This window comes from Castor canadensis, chromosome 12 (genome assembly GCF_047511655.1).
Source record: "Castor canadensis chromosome 12, mCasCan1.hap1v2, whole genome shotgun sequence".
In the NCBI taxonomy this organism is placed as follows: domain Eukaryota; kingdom Metazoa; phylum Chordata; class Mammalia; order Rodentia; family Castoridae; genus Castor; species Castor canadensis.
In genome coordinates this window covers 86,558,310-86,584,892 of record NC_133397.1, presented here as the reverse complement: position 1 = coordinate 86,584,892, position 26,583 = coordinate 86,558,310, and the positions used below count along the sequence as shown (strand labels likewise).

Sequence of the window (26,583 nt, the reverse complement as noted above, 5' to 3'; positions counted from 1 at the left end):
GATCAGGTCAACTGGGGACAAGAAACAATAACAAGCTCTTCTCCAAACAGAAGAGTATTTTTGCCAGTTTAAAGTAGTGAGTTTTGTGCTTATAGGGAAGTGTGTTGACTAAGTGAATGTTAAAACTAAAATACTTTCCAGCTACAGATCTACCATTAACAGACTGGAATGAAAAGGCATCTCCAGGTTACTGTTCTCTGCACAAGTAGTTCTCTCTCCAACACTTACCACTTGTCAACCTAGGGTGACATGAGTGCATTCTGTCCATCAATGAGGGCTAGATATGGAATTGACCCTTTCGTGGTGACTCGCTTAGCTTATTCTGAATGTGGGCAAAGAGGGGTTGAGACTCCAGAAATCTCTTCCTATTGTCCATTTCATCCTTCTCTAAATCCTCTTTTGTGCTTTCTGAGTTTCCATCACAGAGAGAGCAAACACTCAAGTTCTGATCCAGATCCTGTTCTTCCCTATTTCTGTAAGAATGGTTAACAGCATGGCCTTCCCAAGCACGATGCAGGTACATCTTCTAGAACATTATTTATATTATCCTGAAAATCACACCCTTAAGAAAACAAAAATCAGGACTAACAGGAAAGATAGAATTAGGACAGATCTGGCTGTGTGCAGTGACTCACACCTTAACCTCAGCTACTTGGGAGGTAGGGATCTGGAGGACTGCAGTTTAGGCCAGCCTGGGCAAAAAGTTCATGAGACCCCCATCTCAACCAGTAAGCCTAGTGTAGTGGTTCAGGTCTGTCATCCCAGTTACAAAGGAGGCTTAAATAGAAGGACTGTGATCCAGGCAGGCCTGGATAAATTTGAGACCCTACACCAAAAAAAACTAAGGTAAAAAGGGGTGGGGAATTGTTTCAAGTGATAAGAGTGCTTGCTTAGCAAGCATGAGGTCCTCAGTTCAAGCCCCAATACCACCCTAAAAACCCCAAAATGAAAACAGAATTGGGGAGAACCTGAGGACCATGGGACCTGTAGCCAGGATAGTCACTAAATCAACAACAATGTTACTATAAACTTGAGTCCAGTTGAATCTTCCCAGGCCCACCCCACAGAAGTCCAGACTATGCAGTTTTCTTCCCTGGGCTTTTACAGGAAAGTCCTAGAAGACATTCACTTCTAAATGACACCAGATTCATCAAAATTAAAATTATGACCCAGGGCTCCCCTTCTTAATTAAAACTGCCCCCTCCTTTTAAATGAAGAAGAACACATCTTCCGAGCACAGTTATCTACTCTTGTAGGATCCACAAACACAGTAAAACTGAAATGGATCTTGAGAACGCTAACTCAGCCACTACTTGTGTGAAAAGAAGGCCCTTCTTCTCTCTTTTCAGCTCCTCTCTAAAGGTCTTCAGACACTGCGAAGGTTTCTGATTACCAGCAAATCAGGGCAGTACATTAGCATGATGGGAAATGTCACCCAGTCATCAAGTCTTACAAACCACACCCTGCTGAGCAATTCCCCATGGCTTTTAAAAAATAACATCATCATATTTATGTATATATTTACTTTTATTGTGGTGAAATATACAACATGAATCTGAATTTTAGTTGCTTTTAATGGAATTGTTCAGTAGCATTAAGTATTTTACCACAATTAAAAAGTAAGTCTTCTGAAAACCCATTAAAAAAAGAATTACGAGATAAGAAGACAGACCTAAATTATTTTTACCACTATAATCTTCTTGGTTCTCTTTTACTTGTCCTCAAATTCAGCTTTACAGATGACAAATTGGCAACAGTCTAATGGTCACTATTATTTCTTGTACTCCAAAATCTTAAGGATTCTGAGCTGAAAATGTATACAGTAATCGGCTCTTCTCCTGTCCCAACTGTATGTTTTGGGGGAAATGAGAGAAACTAAATGTGCTGACAACATGCAGTGAATGAATCTCTTATAGTCAACGCAGTCTCACAATGGAGAGGTCACGCTGAACACGGTCCAACAAGGTAACCTTTGCTGCATGAGCTAAGGCAAATGGCTGATCTCTTCTGGGCCTCAGTTTGTGCTAAAGTTTCCATGTCCCCTCCAAAATTTATTTTGAAATTTGATAAGATCATTAAGAGATGACTAAGCTTCACCTTCATGAATGGGTTAATGGTGTTATCACATGGTAGTAGGCTTCTCATCAAAGGATGAATTCGGCTAACTTCTGTCTCAGCGCTTACCTGCCCTTCTGCCTTCCACCATGGGATGATGTAGCACAAAGGACCTTGTCAGATGCCAGCACATGTTCGCAGACTTCCTGACCTCCAGAATCATGAGCTAAACAAACCCCTGGTGTTTATTATTTACCTAAGTTTTTTGTATTCTGTAATAGCAGCAAAAAATGGACTCAGATAGCTTTCAAGTTATAAAGTAGAGATAATGTGAGATGTTGATGATTAACATATCCAAAACATTTCCAACAGTGCATGGCACAAATAAGCCTTCACTAAATGATGCATGTTGTTATTGAAAGGCCAAGGCCCAGCAACCATGATGTATCAGGTGAAAACTACTTAATAAGGCCTTTTTATTTCATGCCATTGAATCTCAAAATGCCTTATTCTTAGAATTCATAAAAATACTTTAAATAACTTAAGGACATGAATAATTGTTCTTTCAGTGACAAAAATAAAGACTTATTGTTATTCTCGGTAGTCAATGGCACAAGAGTTGTTATTAGGAGGAAAAAAATCTTGACAGCTTTGAGTTAACTCCTACACACAGCGGATGTCATTTAATTTAAAAGTACAAACACACACAAAGGCAAGAGAAGAAATGTCTTTTTAAAACCATCTCTACTTCAAAAATTGCAGATGTCTTTCAAAACCCTACATAATATTTTTAGAGTTTATTTATAGAATACTTTCAACACATTTTATGTAAAACTTAGTGCTTTAAACTCTGAAAACTTTTTTTAATATATTCTAGAAAAGTGAGATTCCACTGTATCCCTGAACTCTTAAGAATTTTCTGCAAAACAGAGCATACACAACAAGCATGGAAACAAAACTACTGGGTGGGGTCCATCTTCAGAAGAATTCAAGTGGGCCTGGAAATTCTGGAGGACTGCCCGAAGCTGGGTACAGTTTCCTCACACCTCAGGCCCTGAGGCCACAACCAAAGCAGGGAATCTACCTGATCGAACTTCTGGGGGGTGGCACAGAACATTCACTGAAGAAGGAGTCAATGACAACAGAAATTCCAGAATGGTTTGGAAGAATCCATTTCTGGCCAGAAAACCCTGTCATGATGAGGGAGTACCTTAAGAATGTACAAGAGAATCTTTTACTCTCAGAAGACTCCCTGAGTAGTGAAGACAGCCAGTCACTACCAGAGATGGGCTGGAACCTGCAGTGTTTGCATGCCCCATGGTCAAGTACATAGCTACTCACCAGGACTGACACTAGATGGTATCATCCAGTGGCCACTCAGAGCAGTCTGGAGACCTGACATCACCCAGTTGGTTTTCTGACTATCTATCTACCCACATGACTGAGAGCTAACCCATCTGAGTGGTTCCTGTGCCAGCAAGTGTGTTGGGTCTGTTTGTTCATAGCCAGTGCTACACTGGTACTGAGAGACTGAATATACCAGTGGTCAATGATCATACCATGTATAAAAGTAGAACTCTGAGGAATGGGGATGCAGCTTAGCAGTGGAGCACTTGCCTAGTATGCACAAGGCTCTGAGTTCAATCCCCAGCACCACAAGAAAACAAAAACAGAACCCTGACCCCAAACCTACAGAAATTTGCTCAGGAAACCAACTCCTATCTATAGTAAGCAGCCCAGGAGATCAGCCTATGCTGTCAGACTTGTAGGAAGTCAGGCCACCATCTCTAACAACAATCCAGGAAGCCAAATAATAACCATTAGTCTCAAATGGCCAGGATTTGGAGAATAACTCACAGCTGACCTATTTTTTTACCCCATTTCCAATTAGGACCATCCAGAGAAACCAAACATATCCCCTAACCAATCATACAGCTCGCTCTTTTCTAGTTAGCCCACCTTTGTCTCTGTCACACTGACAGCCTCCAACCAAGGCATACCTGAAAACTTCCCTTTCTTCCACTATAAAGGTTTCTCACTTCCTCACTTAAAATTGTACCTTTGCCGCAGACAGGAGATAATGACTAAGTCCCTCGCTGCAGCAGACTGTGTGAGCCTTACTTGCCATGCTCACTGGTCTTTCTTTATTCCCACAGTATGTCTCTCGTGCCTTCCTCACTCTGATCTGCCTATCTCCTTTTTTAACCAAAGTAGAAAGGAAAGTTAACTAATTTTAGTGTAAGAGTCAACCACTGCTCTGGATAAAGGTACAACCACACATAAGCAGGTCTTGTAATCACAGAATGCTCTCTCACACTTTAAAGTAGTGTGTGTGTGAGACTCATCCAGGAAGCATCAGTAGTAAATAGTCACTGATGCAGAATCAGACCATTTGAAAGTTCTCCTCTACTCATCTGATGAAATAGAGCTAAATGAAACGAGATTAAGTGTTCATTTCTAATCATACCCTCATATTGCTGTACATCAATTTCATACCTTGAAAATTAGTATCTCGAGTACGAAATATATATTTAGAAAGAACGATCAAAATGCTTGCTGATCAGATCTCCTTATTTTCCAAAAATTCTGGGCAAACATCCTGCTAAGGTTGAATGGGTCCCCAAAGTTCATGTGTTGGAAACTTACTCCCTAATGTCAGTATTGGGAGGTGGAGCCTTATGAGAAATTAATTAGGTCATGAGGACCGAGCTCATGTGAATGAATTAATGTTGTTATCATGGGAGTGGGTTCCTGATTTTTTAAAAGGATGAGTTTTGACTTGGTATGATGGTGCACATCTAGAATCCCAGAACTCAGGAGGCTGAGCAGGAGGATTTCAAGTTCAAGGCAGTCTAGACTACATAAGAAGACCCTGTCTCAAAAAAAAAAAAAAGAAAGAAGGAAAGAAACTAAGATGCAGAGCCTTGCTCTTGCCTTTCTACTTTCCACCATGGGATGATACAGCACAAAGGCTCTTACCACATGCCAGACTTCCAACCAACCTCCAGAACCATGAGACAAATAAATTTCTGTTCATTATAAATTACCCATCTCAAGTATTATGTTATAGCAGCAGAAAATGGACTAAGTCCAGTCTCTATGGTCCTTCTGAACACCATCCTTCCTTCCCCATGGCATCTACCCCTCAGTGGCATCCCATGCTGAGCATGGTGCTTGGCTCATCAGGAAACTGAAGAACGCTGGGTCAATTCTGGACAGTTAAATCACTTCACTGTGTTTGGGGATAATAATACAAACTATACATTAGTAAGGCCAGCACTCAAATCAGGTAGCAAGGCTGTGAGCTTGCAGAAAGTGAAAGCTGCTGTGGCCCTGAGAGTTTGTGTTGTTCACTGTCCTAGCAGGCCAGCTGTCTCTTCCTCCTAACATTCCAGTTTTTTATTCTCATCTCCTCCCAAGTATCCAGTCACCTAACTCTTCCACTTTTGTCTCCTGTGCAACAACAGAGTGCACGACATGAGGTCTGAGCTGCCTTAGTTCTTCAATGGATTATCAGGACACCATCTCCCATTTTCCAACCTATCTGAGCAATTAATTGATAGGGGAAGCCACAAAGTTCTGAGAAGGCGCTGCCCAGCGAAGGGATCCTTTATCTCCTTATCCACATTTCTTCACAAATATCCTTTGGACAGCTTGAACTTTTTTTTTTTTTTTTTTTTTTTTTACTCAAAAAAAGGTAGTGTTGGTATTCAAGTTTGAAAAGCATTTGAAGTAAAATTATATTTCTTCTTTTCCTTGACCTAAGTATTAAGAAATAGCAGAAACATGAGTTGGGGTCATTTCATCAATTAGCAAAACTCAGTACATAGGACAAGCTATATCAAAATACACTGAAAACTTACATCGAAAACAATTGAAGTGAACTTTTCCCCGAGACTGTCAAAACACCTTTTCACAATGAAGGCCCTGGTTACCTATTTATCTAAATATGCACTTACTACCTGCTTGTCCTCAAATACCAACACAAAATCACTGTTTGCAGCCTGATTTTAATGTGTGTATGCAGGAGGGCGGGGGGAACCAATAGCCAATGATTAAAGTTTGAACAAAGCAGAGACTTTGGACTTTGACCAGAAAATGTGCAAAATTCCCAGATGAGGGTGATCCCCAGTTAGAACACCAGGAGACAGATATTAGCATTTTCTACCCCTAAGAATAGCTTGGGATGAAATTTCATCAAACTGCACTTTTCTATGAAAGAATCCAGCTACAACTGTAAAAAAAAGTGGCTGTTTGTTGATGTACAGAGTCTTTGCTGAAAGAAGGAAGGGACTGCATGGAACTTCCTGATTCTGACATTGAACCATTGAAAGGTTGTGTGACCTTTCATTCTAGCTCCTCAAACACAGCTCAGAGACGAGTTCAAGGTCTCTCAGGCAGTGAAGCACCCATTTATTCAGAGCTACTTTGTCAAACTGCAGTGTGAGAGATGCTGGTCCGTGAGAGATAGCTTACACTTTAGATGTGTGACTGTGACAGAAATAGGAGGGGCCGAGTCAGGGAAAGACACAACCAGACCAACAGGCCAGAGCCATTGCAGAGTGGGCCCCACACCCAGACCACAGGCAAGGTGATGAGAGCTGAAAGGAATGGTGGGTGCAGAGAAGCCCCATCGAGCCATGGAACACAGTGGATTTTCTCTGTATGCAGGACAGAAGCAGCTGTCTCTCTCCCTGCCTAGGAAAGGAGTATGAGAAACCATTGCTTTTTGGAGACAGGATGGAAAGGATCCAGGGTTCTTATCCTGACCTTCCAGAATATAAGTAAAACAATTATCCCCATTTTACAGAGAAGAAAATAGAGGCACTGGATGTTTTAACTTTTTCTATTAGAATATTATTAGTTGTACAAAGGGGTTTCATTGTGACTTTTTTTTACAGAGTGAGATAAGGGTCTCGTATGCTGTACATATGGATATACAGTTTCAATGCCATTTGTTGACAAGGCTGTCTTTTCTCCAATGTAGGTTTTTGGTACACAGCTCTTAAAAGTGGGTCTCCGTTCAAATGAACAGAGGCCTTCTGACTTGACCTTCAGTTCAGCTCAGTGACCATGGATGGTGCAAGTCTGCCATGCAGTAGCTCCAGCAGAAAAAGGGAAAAAAGATTTCATTCTACAACAGGAACCTGCAAATCCAGTGGGGAGAGAGCTGCAGGAACTAGTACGCTCAGAACTGCAAAACTCAGATCCTACCACAAAATAGACCTGAGGACAGAAAAGGGGCCCTTGGGAAGGCTCTGAGGAGCCCAAGCCATGGTGACAATGGAAGGAAAGGTGTTCCAGGCAGAGAGCACAGCTCTGAGGCCTGCAAAGATGAACTAAACACCAATAACACTCGTTCACATAAAATGTCAAAATACAAACACCTTAGGCACAGATGAGAAATGTTTCCTTTACACATACTTTATCTACTAACTTGGAGCAGTTTTTAGTCAATCCTAAATTCCACCAAAAAGAATAAGTGTAGTTTAAACAGAGAATCACTGTACATAAGAAGATGGATTTTAAAACTCAAGCACATCTATTCTTTAAAACATTTTTAAAAATTTTAATTGACACACTAATTGTACATATTTATGGTGTGCAGTGTGACATTTCAATACTTGCATAAAATGTGTAAAGATCAGATCTATCTATCACTTCAGACAGATACAGCCACATTTATATATATAATTTCTTTGCATTGAGAACATTGCTATCTTGAAATATTCTACAAATTAATTGGTGTCAGTCATAATTATCCCACTGCTAGAGGACATTAGACGGTCTTCCTCCTGTTCCACCACACACCTGTACCTATTAACACTCCTCTCCATTCCCCTCACCTTCTTCCCCAGCCTTCTCTAACCTTTGTTCTACTCTTTACTTGTATGATATCAACTTTCTTAGCTTCTATATAAGAGGGAGAACATGCAGTGTTTATCTTTCTACAAGCACAAATATTTTTTACTGATAAGAAACAAAAGTTCTAGACATGCTGAATGTCAATCTTTCATAAAAATGAAATAGAAGGGGGAAAAAAGTACCACAAAATAATCTGCATTAGATTATAAACAATATATTTCTAAAATTTAATTTTATTTCTTTGCACATTAAAAATAACTTCTCTAATAACTTCTTTGCAATAGTGCAAACACACTTTACACTTAAGTACCAACAATTTTTACAGCGAGTTCGCCCTCATTCTGTCATCTAATGATCACAAACAGAAGGTGGGCCTCCTTATCTCTATCTCTCAGGAGATACAGGTAAGTGAATCACTTCTCCCCAGCTAAAAGGGGTTAGACTAGGGGTCTCCTGGCCCTGGCGCCCAGCTATGCATCTCAACTCACTGACTATGCAAATCAATCTTCAAGAAAAATAAATCAGCACACAGATACATGAACAGCACTTTTTTTTATGTTTGACATAACCTATTCAGACACAGTATTTTTATGTCATTATTACAATCTGGTCCCTATTTCTACAACACCTGGAGACAGTAGGGTAAAAAAGAAAGATGGCAGCCTCATGACAAGAGAATGAGGATTGTTTCCTCCCTGGGTTCTGCCACTGCTGAGCCCCAGCCTCAGTTTCCCCTTTTTGTAACTTGATGGCTCTGACTTCCTGCCCTCAAGGTGTCTTCAACTTGAGGAGTCCTGACTTTCCACTCTAGAGGATGTACTCCTGGGGAAGAGACAAATTTGAGGTGAACAGTGTCTCTTCCACATCATCTCTTCTTTGTACAACTCCAATTTTTCTTCACTTCAGCTTCAAGAGGACAAAAAAAACGATATGAAGAAAATTCAGTTTACCTTCAATTCCATAGAAAGCTAACTCCAAATACGGCCCAGTCTCTGGATCATTATCAAAAGAGGGCATGAAAGTAGGATGTCAACTATTTGTTTAAAACAAACGACAATCCACATATAGCAATAACACATAGGATATTAGGATAAATATGGTGCTTTACAATTTAACTTTTAGACAGAATATAAAATCAATCCACTTTGGGTCCTCAAGTTATCTGAATGAATTATCTATTCTGCCTGAGTTCAAGTGAGTTCAGCCTTCTGCTCTGGCTCAAACAAAATCTCCTTGGGATGCCAGATTTACCCTAGAACATGAGTAAATTCTGGAAGGGTGAGGACTCATTCCTGAATGCCTCAGGTGTGTGTGGGCAACATAAGAATAGCCATGGACATGGAGTATGGCTACCAGTTGAGCTACACTAAAGTGCTCAAAGGTATTGTTGGTTTTACTTCCTGATCCTGGATAATCTTCACTAGAACTAAAAGCAGCACTGGGTTTCACAATGTATACATCTCCTCTCATGTTCTTTACACAGTTCTTTCTTATCTTTGACCAAACTTTTTCCTATCTGGTGAAGCTGAAGAGAACTGTTCCTCCCAAAATCTGTATACCTTTGTCCCCTGATTCCTATAACCTGAGGACTCAACCTCCAGATGGGGACAAAGTCCTAACACAGTGGAACTGCTAATGTCAAGATGCAAAAAGTTCTATGTGTATAAAACAGATGAAGAAGGGCATTCACCTGGTACAGCCTACCCCTGATACTACAGTTTGGATCTTGAATGCCCTTGAAAGGTCCATGTGTTAAAGGCCGGGTCCCTAGCCATGACCCTACTAGGAGACAGTGGAAACTTCACAAGGTTGGGCCTAGTGAGAAAAAAAGTTAGGTCATTGTGGGCAGGCCCTTAAGGAGATTGTGAGACTCCAGCTTCTTTCTCTTCCTCTCTCTTTTGTTTTCCTTGCCAGGAGGTGAATGGCTTATCCCTAGAACTGCCCCCACTATGATGTGCTATCATCTGCCCCAAAACAATGAGCCAATCAGACTGAAACCTCCAAAACTGTGAGCCAAAATAAACCTTTTCTCTTTATTATTATCTCAAGTATTTTGTTATAGAAAAGGAAAGATGACTAGCATACCTGACTTGCACAATCAGCACTCCGAGGCACTCCTTGAATCAACATTAACTTCTGACCATACGTATTATTCCACCATTGGCCCCTACAAGTAATCCCACCCCACCATCCCCTATTACCATTGCTCCAAGGTGCAAGTTGATTTGTTCTTTCTTCTATCCGAAGCCTTTCCTAAATCAGTGCTTTCCTAGAATCTTCTAGGATATTATGCTAGCACAGAATAATTCGGTTATTCTGTGCTAAAGAATTCTGGGAAGGAAGGAAAGAAAGGAGGAAGGGAGGAAGGAAGGAAGGAAGAGAGGGAGGGACAGAGGGAGGGAGGGAGGAAGGAAAGAAGGAAGGTGCTTGGGTCGGGGTGAGTATGATAGCCCTGAGAAGGTGCTGGAAGCTAACTTCACCTCTCTGACATAGGTGTGGTACAGACCTAAGACTGTACGAGTCATCTGACAGACCAAATTATCTTGATGTTTATATTCAGGCTTTGTTTCTGTTTTCATAAACAGTGATGATGGGAAGGTAAACATGTGACAAACCTAACTCTGCTCTTTAATGCTCCCCTAAAAGAAAAGCCCAGTACCTCTGCCCACAGATGGCAAAACTAGGTGGGGAGAGGGAATTGGGTGCTCTGACAAAGAGCTAAACCTAGGAAACAACCTGGGAATCCCTGTTACTAAAAAGCCTGAACTCCCTCATTTGTTCAGCTTTCCTTTATATTATACTGAGAGCCAAGGCTTGCACTCAGGTACAAAGGGACATTTCAGGGTAATCCTAGTGACTTCTAGGAGGCACTTCTAGAGACTTCTCCATGAATCAGTACATCACTGTTTTTCTAGGAACCTGGGATTGATAAAGCAGTTTGCAAAGGTAGTACCAGGTAGCCCTACCTTCTCACACTGACTTCATGGTTGAGCTCTGCTGAAGAAAGATGTACTGGACTCCAAGAAAATGAGGAGAGACAGAATGAGTGTCCTGATTTAACAGTCTTCATTACAGGCACAGAAACAATTTTGTAAAGCAGGTTAGCTGCTAAAAGATGGCAAGAAACAGAATAATGATTTTGCCCTAAAAAAGGTTTTCCTGCAAACGTCCCTCTTTTATACCCTTTCACAAGCAGCCTCCTCCTCTGAGGGCTGGGCAGAACATGGACACCAAATTGCACTCACTCGGAGACTGCACAATAACCTCACACTTGAGAAAAACACTTACACTGAAGAATGCATGCTTCAAATGCTTAATTTGTTCTAGACACATTTATCTTCTTGGAAGTGGCATTTCAGAAAAAGTAAATAAACAATGGCTGTTCTATTTTTGTCACTTTAAAAAGGGCTACATTCAAGCTCTGCCTCTGACTGTCCTTGTGTGAGTCATTTAACTGCCCCAAGCCTCGGTGGTGTCTTGTGTGTCAAATGGGAACAAAACAGCCCTTCCTTCAGGAAACTGTTGTCCATCAAGTGAGCAGATGTGTGTGAGAGTGACAGCTGAACGCAGGGTCTCTCCTCCCAAATGACTCCTAGACCTAATGATTTTTCACCTTGCTTAACTGCTTCAGGAAAAATGATAGCAAAGCTCAAAGAATGACAGTGACAACCTATGGTTAGCGCTGGCCATCCTTGCTATGTCTGAGAAACACTACAAAAAGTTGTTAAAAGAAGTTACAGCCAGAGAAGAGAAATGAGTTCTGGTGTGTGAATACACAGAGGGCAATTATAGTTAATAATATTGTAATATATAACCCAAAATAGCTGCAAGAGAGAATTTTGAATGTTCTCATCTTGAAGAAATGGTGACTGTTTGAGATGATGGGTAACCTGTTCCCTGAGTTGATCTATGTACAATGTAGAAATGTACCGGAAGAACACGCTGTATCCCATAAAGATGTGCAATTATCTGACAATTTAAAAAGTTACTAAGATAAGTAGGCATTTTATTTTTCATCATCGATGTGAGTTCTTGGGCATTTATTCTGTTTATCTGAAAGAAAGTCAGATGTCAGAGACTAACAGAGCATGCCAGTTCCCAGAAGTGAATGTGGACAGTGTGTGTCCAGCCTTGCCCTCGTTTCTCCCTGTACCCGGCTGGTCCAGAACTCTGACTTCCTTATCTTATACACATGTCAGAGTGCAGATTGTGGAGAACATGCAGAGAGATAAGGAAGGCATGGCAAAGCTGGCTGTTCAGTCCTGAGTGCGTCCTTCTCGGGACTTCTGGGTGGTGCATGTGTGGGCTGAGGCCAGGGAACCTTGTTCTTGCAGACTCACTGGAACCAGAGCCTGAGAACCTACGGTTTTCCAGGTGAAGAAAATTCCTCAGGTCTTAGCAGAGACAGGGAAGCACCGAGCCACCTAGAAGGGCCCCCTGGAAGCTGCAGGGCCGGGGCCAGGTACTGTCTATCTATCTCCTGTGCTGTCTATCTCCAATTTCCATTTGGAAAACCTAAACCACATTACAGTAGGTGATTACTGAGTTCTTTTCCTTCTACCTCAAACCAACTTTATGCCCAGAATTAAGTATATGAGAAAAAAATACACAATTTCACACCACTGAAATCAGGTGATCCTTGTACTTTGGGGAATTCTGACACAGGAGAAAAATGATAGGATCTGAGATGAATGTGGTGGTTCATACCGATAATCCCAGCATCTGGAAGCTTGAGGCAGGATCAAGAGTTTGAGGCCAATCTGAGCACCCAACTTAGCAAAAAACAAAGAAGAAAAATAGCAGCATCCTCTCAGGGAGGTGGGAGCTGAGTCTCCAAACCTCAAGCCAACCCTCTTTAGAAAAAATGAAAGGTCATATGAAATAGTGCCTGTCACATCTGTCACAGCAAAATGGCCTCAAAAAGCCTATAAGCTCTCAGAATCCATTGGAATACTCCGGGGCTATTTGATATGGATTGAAATCTCAGACACCCAAGGTTATCAGGGTACTTGGTCCTTATAAATGGAAAAAGCTCTTGCAAGGAAACTGTGCAACCCCAAGCAACTGTCATACCATTCTAAGTGTCTGGTTTCTATAGTCTCAAGTAGTTCACATTCCCCATTGTGTTGCTTTCAAGAGAACACTGTTTTTAATTGCTACCATGCACCTTTTCTGAAAAACTCAAGTACTTCAGTCCAGAAGAAAACACCTTGGGGCTGGCATTGACAGCTAGGTGCCAGGACTCTGAGGGATGAGCTGGTCACGGCAGCAAGTAATAAAAAATACATTGTTTTTCATTTTTATGCTGCACTTAAATAAGCATTCTTTCCTCTTGACTTTCAGCCTTGGGTATTACTATCCCCCTTTTACAGATGAAGAAACCACCTCTTGGGGTGGATGGAAATCACCAAGGTCACTTTGGTCACAGTGACAATATCAGGGTGCCAAAGCTTTCTACTGCAGGCCACAAGCAATATTCATTAAACTATGTCAAAGTGTCACTGACCAATACAATGATGGTTACTCACATTTTACAATCAGGTCACAGGTCAACAGTGGCACAACCAAGGAAAAATGGGATGTTTTTATGGGTATCTCACAGAAGCTGGTTGCACTATATGCACAGCTGTTAGAAAGCACAAATGTAGCCCCGATACATATATTCTAATGATACCGCCTAAGAAACCTAAGATAGGGAATGAGACTCTGCCGCTCAATAGATATGTGTCCCTAGACACAAGGCAAGACTGACCTTGTGCATGAAGTCTCGGCCACCTACCTGACCACTTTGAGCAGCTAACCTGTGCAAATCCAGCACAGCTTCACAGAAACTAGGAACACAAAATGATCCATTCTTTTTAAAACTGTAGCATGATGTTCTCTTCACTAGGCACCCCCATTATTTCCTAGGTTTCTGCCAGTAAGGGCCTTACCCAGGGTCTTATGCTGGTAAGCAGCAGCTGTCTTGTTTCTTTCCTGAGGATGACACTATGCTAGGCACAGAGGCACAAGAGGAAACCCACTGCCTAGTGACAAGAGTAACAAGTGACTCCCACTGAGAACTCTGTAAACACTAGGCCCTCTGTAGCCACAGGTCCTGCACCTTCTGACTCAACCAGCTGGAGATTACAAATATTCAAGAAAAAATATTGCATCTGTACTGAATATATACCCACCTTTGTCCTTGTCCTTATGTCCTAAACAACATAGTATAGCAACTATTTTCACAGCATTTACATTGAATGGGGCGGTACATGTAATTTAGAGATGATTTAATGTACGTGGGAGGGTGTGTGTAGGTTCTCTGCAAATACTATACCACTGTACACAGGTGTTAAAACATCCTTGAATTTTGGCCTCTGTGTGAGTCCTGGAACCAATCCCTCAAGGATACTCAGGGATAACTGCATGTCAAACAGCACAAATCCCAACAAATGTGGCACAAGCCAGAGCATGCTGCCTTGCTACCAGGGACATCACCATTTTGCAGAGCAGGAGGGAAACCGCCCTGGGCTTCAGAGCACAGCAGCGGGCTCTGGCTGAGGAGGAGCCACCAACTGCCAGGGCAGAGGCAGCATGGAAAGCTACCAGGTAAGTGCTTGGAGCAGGATCCTCAGGAAATTGGGGGACAAGGATGACTGATGAACTGCCTGGGGAGAGAAGACAGACAAGGTGCTGTTTGTCCTTGGAAGAATCAGGGTGTGGTTAGTTTTGTTCCACACTCTGTCAAAAGGTCACATCTGCTGTCTGGCAGTCAGGAGCCAGTGCAGTTCTTCTCCCACTCCGTCCGTAAAACACCATGGGAGGCCTACGTGCCTGCCCTCACAAGGTGGTGGGGGGCAAAGGGTGCTTAGGACCCAGCCAGAGCCCAGGCTTGGCTGTGGGAGTCACTCGCATGTGTGGATGAAAGCCATGATCCCAGCACCTGAATTCAAGAGTGGTGCTGAAGCCCTGCCAGGAAGTCTGCCGGAAGCACTCTGAAAGCAAGTACAGGACTCAGGATTGTAGGAGCTGAGAGCCAGCATGCTGAGGGTAAATGCCAGCAAGGTAAAGAGAGACGAGGTAGGGATTATAGGCCTGAGAAGGTGGAAAAGTCAGGAAGGAGATGGGCAAGGCAGAACAGGCAGCTGTTTTCATCAAGGTCACCTTGAACCCCAAATCCAGGAGCGTGTGCTACCCCTGGACACAATCTCCAAAAGGGGTGCTTTTTTCAGATCTAATGAAGGTAAAGGGCAGGAGTTGTTTTACCAGTTGGTTAATGTGGTATGTGGGAATGAGTTACAGGTTTCAGAAGTGGGATTACAGTCAATGACAAGCACTCCCGTGATCCCTGGACCAGGTGGATGGAGGTCGCCTCATCACTCTCCAAATGGAGACCTGAGAAACAAAGGCCAAGGGCGAAAAGTCCAAGAAGAAACTCAGAAATAAGTTCCCTTCCCTCTAATGAAATCAGTTTGTGCTGAGCCACAGATCCTGGAGACTTATCAGTCAAAGCCGACATTTGATTGGGAGCAGAAGAAGCAAGTTCTCTGACATGAGTGATCTTAAGATCACATCTAAGTTGCCATGCCAATTGCTGTGAATGAGTGTCCCTCTCTGCCCATTACTGGGCAGAAAAGGAGAAGGAGAGCACACAAACCTGACCAGTAAGAAGGCCTGGGAGAGGTCATATGAAGATGGATGTCTACTTGTGTTCGTCAGATGAGCTAATTGCAGTACTACACGGTCCCCATCACAAAACATTCTAGCCCCCACCACAAAAATCCGGGAGACAGGTATCTTTTGAAGGAATGGTGATACGATATGGGCAGCCCAAATGAAAGTGGTGATGTGGCAAATGTGTGATTTGTTGGGTCAACACAGAAGCCAGACTGGCTCCTCCCTGTCCTCACTCCAGCCCAACTCCTCAAAACCAGCCTTCCAGCTGCGAGGTCATGTCTGTTTTCCTCCCTCACTCTGTCAACAGACAGCTAATGGGAACGGTTCACCCTGCGATGTGCAGACCCGGGATGCTGCAAAATGAAACAGTGGAAAATTGAAGCCATCAAGTTCAGAAACTGAAAACATACTTATTAAATGTCCCCCAAAGGCCCATGTGCTACAGGCTTGGTCACCAGCCTAGGGAACTACTGGGAGTCAGTAAAACCTTTAAATGCCTGCCTATGGATAGAACTTAGGTCATACAGGCAGACCCTCAAAGAGGATACTGGGACCCTGGCCCTTCCTGTCTCCCTCCTTCACTTCTGGATGCCATGAGGTAAACAGAGCTCCTCAGCCACATATTTTTATCACGATGTCCTGCTTCACCGTGGGCCTGAAAGCAAGTGACCAGGGACTGAAAAGGTGAGTCGAAATAAACCTTTTCTCCTTTGAAATTATGTTATTTTAGGTGTTTTGTCACAGTGACAAAAAGCTGACTAACAACACTGAATGGGTGTGTCTGCATAACACTAAAGACAAACCTGAATTCTCCTAAAATAGACTATTTGTAAAACTGCCCCATAAGATCTATAGGCCCTCTCAGAGGATCAATAACTAAATGCTACATTTGCAATGGAGTTAACCTGTATGAATTAAGGAGAAAAAAATGTTTATGTTTGCATGCTAAAGATATAGACATTAATAAGAATTAATGATAAACATTCTCATTTCTTGATGGTGTTAAAGTTTGTTCTGTCACCTGTCATGTTTCTGCAGATAGGTAATGACTAATCGCTCTATTCATGCCAGGATATTTGGGATGCTTTGTGCACACACAAAAAAGACCAAAAAGCGATGCTGGGTGCCTTATTACATCACCAGGAACTGTACTGATAGGTTTCATTTTGGAACCATCTTTGTATATATGGCCAATGTTTTCTCTGGGAGCTTTTCCCTTTGTCATTTTGCCTCTTCCTTTCCTATCAAAGCATAGCATATGGCTAGTGTTTCTGGGCACAAGAGTGCACTTGGCAAATGTGCCCTTCTGTGCAGGATGATTACCATTTCTAATAGGCATCATTCATCCCATTTGCTTCCCCGTCTTCTCTAGCAAAAGTGAAAAACATTAAAGAATCCAGAAAATTGTCTTTTCAGTCATGCCTCATACAATGCGCATAGTGTTGTAACTGGCTACTGATTTCAGAAATCAGTCACATGATAAACTTATGGATCCCGAAAGAAATAAAGATTCTTAGGGATGCTTGGGAAGCCCACTGTTTGGGCTTGTACGGGTCTGGAAGGCTGTCTCTTCTGTGATTTTCCTGGAAACATTACTGGACTGCTGAAAGGTTGATCTTACCTACTGAATTTTCACAGACAGTCTCAATTTTTAAAAATTCCCTTTTGTACCTTCATGTCCATTGAGACACTCCCTAAAACAATTATATTTGCCCCTTCACTCCCTTCCTCCAGTTCCTATCCATACATTGAACCAACCTCAGTTCAGAAAAATTTTTAAACAAAAATCCATCCGTCTTGAACACGTCCAGACTTATTTTCTTATCATCATTCCCTAAACGATACAGAGTAATAGCTATCTGCATGACATTTACATTGTATCAGGTAACCTGAAAAATAACTAAGGCAAAAAAAGATTGGGGACATGGCTCAAGAGGCTCAAGTGTGAATCCCCAAGTTTAAATCCAAATAAATAAAGTCACTAAATAATATGCATAGAATGAATTCTTTTTAAAAAATAATATACACATGTGTGTATGTTTGCAAATGCACCAAAAAAAAAAAAAGACTAATAGAACATACGCCATGATTAAGAGTAGCTACCTCTTACAAAGAGTGGAGCATTACGGGTGCATCAGTTAGGATGTTCTTGGCTACAACTAACAAAAATTCTAACTGGAGCTGTTACACTTTGCAATCAAGGTTCCAAAACCTCACAAATGTCTTAAAGCAGACTTCTTGGGAAATTAAGAAGGTTGAGGGAACCATGGAATCCCCATTCTTCATCTTAGCAATCTTTTGCAAGTGAACTGGGGCCTAGTCCAGTCTTCTCTAGTGGCTGATGGCTGCTCAGCTAACAGGAACTATGTCCCCACCCCATAGAATCCAGTGGAAGAACAGGGTGGCTTCTTCCTTGCCTCTTTTTTAAGAGCCAGAGAATCTTTCCCAGAAGCCTCTGAGTAGGCCTCCTCACATTTTATCGGCAAACACAGGGACTGTGTGCTCACCCAGGGCCAATTACTGAACAGGGTTGCAGGCCCATCAGGGTTGCTTGGCCAATCAGAATTCATCTCCTGAGACAGGTGGTGGAAGGTAGACTCTTCTACAAAACCAGGTTTCTGCCAGGTCAAAAAAGGGGAATGACTACCAGGCAGGCCACAGGGGTTAAGAGCACCTTTTTTTTTCAACAGAATATGTTCTGTTGAAATTGGTTTTCAAAGTTCACTCTCGGGGGAATGAGATGGAGTAGTGTTAAGAAATAGCCTTTGTAAAGACATGGAACACCAAAATATTTTTTTAAAAGCAGAAAGATGAAGTATTTCTAGGGCCCCTCCTAAGATCAGGGTGAAGACCACTGCCTTGGAATGCTCATCTCCTCTGATGTCAGGAGGAAGCGATCATCTCCCAATGTGGAATGGAAAATGCACCTCAGGCAAATTCCCACCTGCCTGCACTAACGCCAGGTAACTTGTATGTGGTGAAAGGGAGATTGAAGGCTTTAATCCTTAAAAGTCCCCCACCAGGGAATGGACCAATGCCCATCAAAGAGGGGAGGTGCTTCCCCTTCCCTCTGTAGTGTGTATACATGTATATATATACATATACATATATTGTATCGGGATTTGAACTCAGGGCCTTGTCTTGCTGGGCAGGTGGGGCAGGTTGGGCAGGTGCTATGTCTTCTTGCTTTAGATATTCTTCAAATAGGGTCTTGTGTTTAGGCCCAGGCCAGTCTGGATTTTGATCCTCTTATACATGCTTCCCTAGTAGCTGGGATGACAGGCACACAAAACTATGCTCACCTTTTATTGATTTGCTAAATTTTTTTCCTACCTAGCCTGGCTTTCTATCCCCTGCCTTGGGTTTATAGTTCCATTAGTGAACTACATAGAAATATATTAAGGAAATAGCTCATCTTCCTTACTTTCTAGACCCCTCCTCCATCAACTATAATAAAAGCAATCATTTTTGCTAGGCTTAACAAGTATCTTTTACTGATAAACCTAGAAGCCTGGCTCGGTGGACATTATTTCTGCTATTTTTCTGACAATGACACTTAGGCTCAGAAAAGTTAAACAACAACAACAGCAAAAAAAAAAAAAAAACTGCCTGAGTCACACAGTACCTGAGTGGGAGCTACCTCAAGTCTGCTTGACTTCAAAACTACATTTTATTTTTTTTACCAGGTCACAAAGCTCTCCATTCAAACAACACTACAGCAATGTAGACACAGTCCCAGAAATCTTCTTTTCTGGGTCCCTCTCTGGCCACCACCCTACAGAGTGGCATCTCAGGACCTCATTTTCAGTCTAGAAAGAATCATTCTCTTTTGCTCACCTTGTCAGCTACTTGGGGGCAGGTAGGACCCATGTTTGTATTTTGTACCTTCTGTGCCTTCTACTCACTCTCTGCTCAGTAATGTGAGCTGAACAGGATTAAGTATATCCCGGAACCTGCTAGTCTGTAGAATCCAGGACCTTGTGAGAAGTGTTGCAGAAGCTCAGATCCCAACCTAGACACCTTGCTTTAGAATCTGCATTTAATAAGGACCCCCACGTGACTCATGAGCACTGTGAGGTCCCACACCCTCCACCTCTTTATACACTGTTTATTTCACACTGGCATAGGAGAAAAACTCTCTCCTTTCCATTCTGAATCAACAAATGGACCCACACTTTAAGACCTGCGGAAGATCAAGTGGTCCTTGGGGAAAACCTACTTAAGAAATGACTTTGCCTAAAATACCAAAGGGTGTCTAATCTCAGTCAAAGAATCCAAGTGAGAAACGGCAGTGCCCTAGCTAAAGACTCATGAAAACTTCCTCTTTAAACATATGTTCATATTTAATAAATGTTTATTTAGTGCTCTAGGGTAGTATTAATTATCACCAGATTTAAAATAGAATTACTCATGGTTAAGCACTCCATTAGCATTCAGAAATTTCTAACTTTTGGAAAGTGACTACCAACAATTCAGCTCATTTCCCACACCTAGTTATTGAGCATCTGTTATGAACAAGGACTCATAGGGATGAGATAAAGAAATATGAATGTGACTGTCCCCGACCTCCTGTCTTTGCTACAAATAGAATGAGGATCAAGAATATGCTAATCAAACATTTCTGTAAGTAAATAAGACATCAAGTACCATTTTCACTATTTAAATGTGAAACACAATTAGATGCCTGCTATGATGAAGCCAATTAAACTGTTGGTGTAAAGCAGCCAAGAATACTGAGTCACCAGGCTATTTTCAACGCCTCATAATCTGACCTGTCTTGTGAAGATGTTTCAGGGTGCATGCTATCAGCATGCGACAGTCTGTGTGGCGGTCACATCAGAAGAACTAGCCATTGTCAAGAACAAAACACATACTTGTGTTAAAAATGTAGAAAGAAGACTTAGTCCTGTGCGTTCGAGTTCAAAAGCAAGACTGAAAAAAAACTAACATACAAAGATGGAGGTGAAAAAAGTATATTGATACAGTATTTAAATCTAAGAAATTCAATAACACTGAATCTTGTATTTATGAGCAAATAACAGTGTTACAAGTATGATACACAGATTAACAGGAATTAAGAAAGATTATTTTAAAAGATGCATTTAAATTAATAATGATGTGGGGTTTTAAAAATATTTTCATTATTTTTATCATTTTCATTATTAAACAGTCAGAAACATAATACAGGGACCAAACTCTTTAAAAAAGAACCACATGAACGTAAAGACAATTATTTTCTATATAAAGACCAATTCTTCAGTTACCACCTGTGCATCCATCATATCTGTTCTTTTTTTTTTTTTTCACACTAATTAGCAAAGTCTACTTGGTTCTTTTCTTGGCATTCGTAACTCTTCAGGGCCTAGGCAGCATTTTATTAGTAACATATTTCCTTAGAGTGTATTCCCTCCTTTTGCCTCCCTGGAAGCCACTGTGGAGAGTTCTGAAAATAAAACCAGTTCTACCTTTGCACACAGTGGGACAGATCAGCAAACAGAGGCATGAGTTTCTAAGAGGAAAATGGCTAAAAGCACATTAACAGTTCTTCTAAGCCACACTCCACATCTCTCTGTGAGGTAGAAGATAATTACTGAATGTCTTTGTGTTGCACACTTTATTTTTAACTAAATCTTTAAGTAGACTGCTGAGAAATACCAGTAATTCAACTACTTCTGGCTTAGTGTAATGACACTGAATTTTTGCTTTGTAAAACAGTGGCCCAACTCAGAATATCTCTTTTAAACATTATGCTTATATTTACTTGGGGGTTATTTAAAAAATAAATTTGAGGGTTATTTTTGACAAACATTTTCCTTTAAAGAAATCTCAGTAGCAGAAAGATAGAGCCCATATATGCCCTTGAATTTGAAGGGTGCCTTCCAAGGAGGGCAGCTCTGTTTTTAATGGAAGCCGTAATTAGTTGGTCAATTCACAGAATGGGCATTTGGTTGCTGTGAGAGACACAGAGGTGTTGACAGAGCTAAGTCATGCCAGAGATTGCTTCAGAACTAATTACCTGGGAAGTGGAAACAGGGAAAACCCTCCTATTAAGGAAAAGAAGGTTTGGATTCTAATGATCAAGACTGGTTCTGCTGATTACATTAATAACTACTCAATATTTTACCTGTAAACAAACAGGCTAACCAGTTTAATGAATTTGAGGCGGATACCAAAGCAAGAGGCAAAGGAGAAAAGCTGGCACTCACCCCTCTAGGACCCCTCTTAACACCTGTTGAACGCCAGGGCTTTTTAACTTCCTAAACTAACGCCTCCAGGATACAATCCTGGAGGATTTTAGATTTTGTGGAAGTGCGTGTGTATATTTAAGGTTTCCATCTTGCTTAATCAACAAAACTGGTTGCTAATTATTTATGAATCACAGGCAAAAGCAAACTTTCTTACCTTAAGCAGTTAAGGAATGGCAGGCAGAGGGGCAAGGCCGGTTTTGAAAGTAGCCCCTTGATACTTGTCCCTTACCCGGGGTTCCCAACCTCAGCGCTGCTCTTTAGAAAGGTCAAAGGTGCGCCCCTCCTCCGCTCAGGGAGGGGGCACACACCTCCCAAAAGAAGAGCACGCTGGCATCCAACCTGGGAGCTCCTGAGAGCCAAGCGACGTGCTGTCTAAGCTCACAGGACCCGGTACCCAATCCGGCCCAGAACCATTTCCGAACCAGGAACGTGGAGACACCGCGGGCCCCAGGCGCGCATGGCGCACTCTCCGGGGGTCCCGGGCTACCCACACTTAGGAGGGTGCGCGATGGAGCTCTGGGAGGAAAGAGGACAACCTCCGAAGCTGCTGTCCGGGTACACAGACCCTATCCAAGCCAGTGGTACCCTCTGAGAAGCCCCAAATTCCGAGATTCGGGTGCCCAGTCCTCCGCTTCCCGCGGCTAGACGCGCCTGGAGCCCACCCGCAGGATTGTTGCTGTCGTTGGCGGGACGCGATGCCCCAGGCAGCCCGATAGTGCGTGCCCAGGGGCACTCACCTCCCCGTGCGCCTCAAGTCCCCAGCGCTGCGCAGTCTCGCGCCGGAGCGCCCCTCCCGGCCCCGCGCGTCCCCCGCGCGGGCGAGCAGGTGACGGAGTCCTGCGACCCACGCGTACGTCGTACTCCCACCCCAGGACCCTGCGTCCCCCGGCCCCGCGGCCCTTACCTCGGAGCTGGCCGGGGCGGCCCCGCCGGGCCGGGCGCGGACTGGGCCGGGGAGACGCGCCTCCCGCCGCCGCTGGAAGCCGAGGCGGCGAGCGGGCGCTGCGAGCTTCTCCCGGGCGGCGGCGGGAGGCGCTGCTCTCACTGCCGCCACCGCCGCCGCCGCCGCTCCCGCTGGTCTCGGAGCTCCGCGGCCGCCGCTCCTGGGCCGCCCCGCGCCGGACCCTTGGCTCCTGCGGCAGGCCGGCTGCTCGCGCGGCAAACTCTTCCGCACGCAGAGCCGGCGGGGACAGCCGCCGCTGCCGCCGCTGCCTTTCCCCCTCCCCGCTCCCTCCGCCTCCTCCCACTCCTCCTCCCCCTCCTCCCCCTCCTCCTCCTCCTCCTCCTCCTCCTGCTCCTCTTCCTCCTCCTCCTCCTCCTCCTCCTCCTTCGCTTCGCTGCCGCGGCTGTCCGGGTCTATCCTGGCCCAGATCCAGCCTGGGACACGCACCCCGCGCGCGCCGCAGGCAGATGGACCCCAGGACCCCTGGCTTCTCTGAGCAGCGCAGACACCCTGCACCTCCCAAGCCGCCGATGGCCCTGCTGGGCTGAAAGGGACGCGCGGTGGGGTCTGGCTTGGAGCCTTGGATCAGGACTGGGTGCGGTGAAGGGCTGGGGGTTGTGCTTGGTGGTGAACCTGTGGAGAGGGGAGGCCAGCAGATGCGGGGCTGCCAGGCGAGATCCCGTTAAAGTTGTCACTGGGGGTAGCAAGGAATCTTTCACCTCCGCTTAGTGTAGACCTTTGCAGTGCCCGCAGCCACCCTACTGTCCCGCGGAGGGGGACGCCGAGCACAGCACGGTCGCACCCCACTACCACCCCCCTACCAACGCCGAGATCCAAGGGCAGGGCTGCGGGCCCGCGCGGACCCGGGCCCTGGGCGCGTCTCTGCGGGGGAATCCTGTGATGTCTCCAAGAGCGGCGGTGGGGGAGGGGGCGAGGACCAGGGCAAGGTGGGAAGTGAGGGTCCGGGGAGGTGAGGGTGGTGGGTGAACGCTGTTCGCTGACAGCAGCGGCTACTAGGGAGGAATCCTTGGTGTCTCTTCCGTAGCCGGTCTGGAAAATGGGTCAAGGATGGAAAGGAACCAGCTAATTGCTTTCCTCGTTTATTTTATTTTGCAGAGGCAAGTGGGGTGAGGTGGGGGGAGCTTGGGGCACGCACTCGGAGTTCCACTCTGCCTCTCTCTCCCCTCCCCCTCTGCCCTCCTCTCCTTTTGCACCAGTGCAGGAAATGTTCCACTGACCTACATATTTTTCCAAACATACGTGACCTTTTTTTTTTTCCTCTGTGGGAGGAGACAGGCGAGAATCCAAGAAAAAGAAGCAGGAGAGGAGCGCGCGAGAAAACAGGGGGGTGGGGGGCATTTACCAAGCTCCTGCAAACACTGAGCCGAGACAGATGCGCATAAATAGCTCCCAGAAGCCGAGAGCTGCGGGGCTCCCAGATCGAGGGGTAAAAAGGGCAGACTGTATCCCCGCCGAGGTCCAGAACGGTGGCGGTTTCCCCTAAGCTCGAAGCCCCTCTCCACCCTGGCGGCGGCGATCACAGCCATGAGGCACCTGGGTAGAAGCATAGAAACCCCCTCCACATACACTAAAGGTCACCCCTTTTCCTGACATCGCTTAGGTACATTTCCTGGCACAGCACTGCGCTCAGCAGCCCTTAAGGACGTCCCTGTCGCTCACACATTCTGGCAAGTAGCCCTAGAAAGAAAAGCGCCCCCGCTGGCCTTTTTTATTTTTATTTATTTGTTTTAATTCTCATACTCAATTTTGTGGCCAGAAAGGGTCTTCTAAGGTCTTTGCCCCAGCATCAGCCCTGACTGGGGACTTGGGGGGGGGGTCACGCCTCACGCGGTTCTAGGGCCTTGATTTCTCCTCCTTGCTCAAGTTCAGAGGCCTCTCCTATGCAGCACCTTATTTGGGCATGCAACCCCACACCGTCAATTAGATCAAAACGCTCACACAGAGCTCCTTTTTCCCCCCCTGTAAAGTAGGTCATTCTCTTTATTTCCCACTCGTATTATTTTTGTCTAATTCTCCTCTTGAAAAATAATCAGCCACGAGGAGCTTTGAGCATCCGAGGAGCAGCTGTTATTCTTAGGCTTGCTTCTGACTTAGAGGGCTTTTGAGGAAAGAGAAGAAGCATTTGGCCCATCATGATTTTGGAGTTCCTCTCTTTCCAAACAGAGAAAAAAATATTTTTTTTCCTTTATTTTATTTTGCTTTGTTTTTCTCCCCATTCTTTCCCTTCAGGCTGGTAGGATTTGCCCTGCCCTTCAAGTGTGGATATGACTAATATCTACTAAAGGATGACTTTATGTACTTTTAACCAGATTTAATGAAGAATTTAAAGCCACCTCCCTTCCTTTTTTTGCTTTGAGAGAGATTCCAACTCCCTTCCCCTACTCCCTTAGGGAACTTGAACACTCACTGATCTTTTAGGAAACTTGAAATGACCTGAGTAGTAATTCATCAAATAACTGTAGTGCAACAAGTATTTTTGCTATACCCTGATTTTATCTGTTGTAAGATATCTTACTAAATAATTTTTGCCTATGCACCATAGAGATGATTTGCCTGTGGTTGTTGGATTTATTCCAAATGCCATCCCATCTCCTTAGTGAAAATTTCACCTAGGTCAGACCATGAGGCCAAGTGGAGAACAGAGTCCCCAGAACAATGCATCCTCCCCTCCAAATGGAGATGAGAGTTGAAGAGGCAAGTGTACCTCCTGTTCATTCTACACACTTGACAGTTCAGTTCTTTCCTCTGACACTCCTTGAAGGCTTGCCATGAGTCAGGCTGGGCTTGGCCTGGGATGGACCAAGGGAACATTGAGGCAGTTTCTGTACACAAAGCGTTTACAATGTTGAGACAAAGATAAATGTGAGCTAAATAGGGCAAGTGCCAGAAGACAAAGTGCCAAATGGGTTCAAAGGAAGGACTTAGAATGGGCTTCTTGAGCCAGGCGGCACCGGTGCAGGGCTTTTTCATTAACCAGATGATGAAGCCAAACTAGAGCATAATCTATGCATTACTTAAAACATAAACCATGGAGCAAAAGAACTGTTTCAAAACTGCCTTGCCAGAAATGGAGAATTCGTGCATGCTCCCCAGTCATTAGTCCTTTATACAAACATGACTTTATCAAGTGAGTACTGCACTGATGATGACTGCAATATTTTTCAAAGAATCAAAATGTACAGAGGGGAGGATCAATTTTTTTCTAGTAAATTATACCAGTCTTTGAAGGTATAAGCGATGGTTTTGTTTATTTGTTTTTTGAGACAGGACCTTGCCCAGGCTGATCTTGAACTCACAATCTTCCTGCCTTTGCTTTCCAAGTAATAGGATTACAGACATGCAACACCACACCCAGCTAATAATTCAAAGCTTTCATAGTCCAAATGGATTTTCTTTTCTATCACTGAAGTGTTATCTGTGATATATCCTAATTAAAAAATCTTTATCTAATTAATTTCCCAACATGTATTGGGTGACAATCAGTGTCCATTTTTAGTGTTACATACAATGTGTGGTGATCTATATTACAGTACTAGCTCAGGGCTTGGAACCCCATTGGCACATACGTTGAGTAACTTAAACACAAACTTTGGAATAGACCACAAGAAGAAGATCTCGTGCTAGATGATATCACTGCTTTTCTGGTTGATCCTAAAGTAGGAAGACCCTTTGTTTTCATATGAAAGTTCAGAAGTCTATTTGTCACTCCTGAATATCAGTTTGTACTTCACATTCAAAAGAAAAATAAAGCACCATACCATGCATTATCTGGTAGAATAACATTATGCTGGG

The 26,583-nt window shown here is 43.8% G+C and overlaps 1 protein-coding gene across 3 annotated transcripts in view; it reads right to left on the bottom strand.

Annotated features, from left to right (window-relative positions):
* The window catches only part of Npas2 (neuronal PAS domain protein 2), a 156,293-nt gene extending 133,432 nt beyond the window's left edge, over nucleotides 1–22,861 (bottom strand). Inside the window, exon 1 of one of the 3 annotated variants that reach the window (XM_074050369.1) lies at nucleotides 22,732–22,861. The gene's annotated coding sequence lies outside the window, so the exon portion shown is untranslated. The other 2 variants (XM_074050371.1, XM_074050370.1) reach the window with 2 other exon arrangements.
* Between the last annotated feature and the right edge of the window lie 3,722 nt (nucleotides 22,862–26,583).